Source organism: Trichechus manatus, unplaced genomic scaffold (genome assembly GCF_000243295.1).
Source record: "Trichechus manatus latirostris isolate Lorelei unplaced genomic scaffold, TriManLat1.0 scaffold00031, whole genome shotgun sequence".
NCBI classification, from domain to species: Eukaryota; Metazoa; Chordata; class Mammalia; order Sirenia; family Trichechidae; genus Trichechus; species Trichechus manatus.
Window position 1 is genome coordinate 21,266,741 of NW_004443967.1, and position 3,386 is coordinate 21,270,126.

A 3,386-nucleotide genomic window follows, 5' to 3' on the forward strand; every position below is an offset into this window, starting at 1 on the left:
ACCACCCCCCACCTCCAGGACCCCAGAGTGGTGGGGGAGGGGCTGGCCTGGGGCGGGCTTTCTGGCATCCATAGGGGCCCAGCAGGGGTTGTCGCGGGGCCCAGGTTTGGCGCCCAGCTGGTTCTGTGGGTCCTCCCTGTGAGGTCTCCTGCCTCGTGGCCCAGCAGAGCCCAGGGCGCACCCCTTGAAGCATGGTGGGTCTCTTGGCAGGTTGGAGGGGAGGCTATGGGACACGCAGGGCAGGCATCCTTGTGCATCCTGGAAACTTAGACCCCTGCCTGGGCCTGGGACCACCCAGCAGGGTCCACACACCCCTGGAGGCCAGGCTGGCTCGCTGCCTCTACCAGCTCTCTGTGCACCTGAACAGGGGCGCTCACCTCATTCCTGGGCCTGGGCCACTGGATCGACTCTGCTAAGGGTGTCTGTCTGCTCTGGGCTCGGCGGGTGGGGGGCCAGGACGGGACAGACGCCATACTGTGGAGTCCAGCTAGAATCTCCTCGTGAACCTTGTGGTGGGGAACAAGCTGGCTGTTCTTCAGGGCAGTGAGGGACAGTGGTGGCCACCCCACGGCCACTGACCCCACTGACCCACATCACGTATCAGGGAGTGCCCATAGCTCATTCGGTGAGACTGTTGGGGGGGGGACTCCAGGACAATGGGATATCATCCCCACGAGAGGCATCGCCATGTAGGGGGGAGAACGCCCCGCAGAGCAGAGGCTGCTAGGCACGTTCTCATCAAATTCCACACAGCACATGCAGGCGCGTGGCCTCTAAGAGGACAGCCTGCACACGTCATTGTCACTAGTGCGGTGCGGTGCCCAGCCTCAGGGCAGTTGGTGGTCCATCACCTCCCCAGGTGTGTGAGCTGGGCAGGTCACTCTCAGGTCTGCTCTGAAATGGAGGAGCCCTCCTGCCCCTCATCACAGAGATGCCCCTCTGGCCACACGGGAGCGCTCTGATCCAACAAGCCCTCCACTGGCGCATGGGAGATTGAGCTGTCACACTTCATTTGGGATTGCATTTCTAAGTCTTGGCAAGGACAGTCCACAGTCAGGACCGTCTTCCCGGGGATGGCTCAGTCCGTCTCGCCCTGATGCTGCCCTGCACCATGGCAGAGCCGGGTGGACAGACGTGTTGCCAGGGTCCCAGGGCCACCCGGGGTGGTGGGTCACTTTGCCCTGGCAGCGCGTCCCCGCAGCCTGTACTCCCTGGCAAGCCAAAGCTCACTCTGCATCCACCTGGATGGTGCTCGGGCCAGGTGGGCCTCGCAGGCCTGGGCGGCCATCTGTGCACCAAGCCGGGAGCAGATCCCACCCTGCAGGCGTCTCCTGCAGCAGCCGTAACAAGCACCACAGCATTGGAAATGTGTCTTCTCTCAGGCCTAGAGGCCGGAAGCCTTTGCTCAGGGTGTGGGCAGGTTCTGCAGGCTCTGAGGGAGAATCCCCCTGCCTCTCTCAGCTCTGTGACGTGTCCAGCGAGTGAGCCGAGGCGAGCAGGGCACCCTCAGGCTCCTGTCCCAGAGGCAGGGGCTACTGGGCTGCCAGCCACAGAGACCAGGGTCCATCCAACTGAGGATACTCTGGCCCTATTTTAGCACTTCCCCCTCACCACTCCCCCGCCCCCCGTGGTGGCGCAGTGGTTAAGAGCTCAGCTGCTACCCTAAAGGTCAGCGGTTCGAATCCACCAGCTGCTCCTTGGAAACTCTATGGGGCAGTTCTACTCTGCTGTGGGGTCGCTATGAGTCAGAATCGACTCGATGGTAACTTTTTTTTTTTTTTTTAACCTCCCACGCCTGCTATGTCCATGTGTGTCAGCCTCCAGGATGGGGCAGAACGTGACAGGAAAAAGCTCTGTTGGAAACTCGCAGCCGCCCCCAGCCAGGACCACCAGCCGAACACCTGTCCAGAGGAAAGGGCCTCTCCGCTCAGGATGACGGTTCGGGTGCGAGGCTTTCTCTGTACCAGAGATGTCTTTGCAAATGCCTCGTCTAGCGCGCGTTTCGGTGCAGTTAGAGCTGAGAAGTCACGGTGCTTCTAGTGAAGCTTCTCTTTTCACCCTGGTTAGCTTTTTTTTCACTTTTTATTTTGAAATAATTTTAGACTTACAGAAAAGTTGCAAAAGTAGTAAGAGAATTCTTGTGTACCCCTCAGCCAGCTTCTTCTGGTATGTCTTAGGCTGGGTTCTCTTCAGTAGTAAAACCAGTGAAGCATATAAATATAGAGAGAGATCTGTATCCAGAAAATGGTTCATGCAGTTGTACAGGCTAGGAAGTCCCAAGTCCATGGATCAGCCTGGAGGCTTCTTGCAACTCACGTAGCTGCAGGGGCTGGTGAACCCAGGATCAGCAGGTCAGACAGCAGGCCTACGGCTCACAGGCTTCTGAGACTGACGAATCCCAAGATTGGCAGGCAAGATGACAGGTAAGCTGTTAGCTCAAGTCCCGCGAACCGGAGGTCAGACCAACAGGAGCCAGCTGCAGGATCCAGAGTGAGCAAAAGCCACAGCCTTGCCAGAAAGTCCCCCCATATTGGATGCAGGCCACACCCCCAAGGAAACTCCCTTTCAACTGATTGGCTACTCACAGCAGATCCCATCATGGAGGTGATCACATTATATCAGATCTCATCATGGAGGTGATTACATCATTATACGACTGCCAAAGTAAGTACGTAACTGCCAAACGACCCAGCCAAGTGGACACACGACTTTAACAATTACATGGTACAACTGTCTTGTATAATCTTTGTACAACTTACAAACAGAAATTAACACTGGTGCAGTACTGTTAACCGAGTCACAGACGGTGTTTGGATTCTGCCGCTGTTTTTCCTGGTGGGGTCCTTGTCCACCTGAGATCCCACCGACACCAGTCTCCTCCGTCCCCTCCAGTCCGTGACTCTTCATCAGTTGTCTGTCATTCTCAACCTTGGCACTTTGGAGAAGAGCCAGTCAGCTCTTTTGTAAAGTGCTTTTCAATTGGATCTGATGTTTTCTCAGCATTAGGTGGAGACTGAATTCCGTGTGAGAATGCCACAGAAATGATGTGCCCTCTCATGGGATGTGTGATGCCACCATGTCTCCCTACTGGTGATGTTAGCCTTGGTCACTTGGTTAAGGTGGTTCCTGCCAGGGTTCTCCACTGAAAAGTTTCCCTCTGTAATTAATATAATGGGGGGTGGGGGGAGAGGTGATGAGTAAGGAAGATCGAAGAAGAATGGACACCTTTGACTTACGGTGTTAGTGAAGACTATTGAATGTACCATGGGCTGCCAGAAGAACAAACGAGTCTGCCTTGGAAGAAGTATAGCCAGAGTGCCCCTTGGAAGTGAGGGTGGTGAGACTTCTTATGTACTTTGGACAAGTTGTCAGGAGGGACAAGTCCC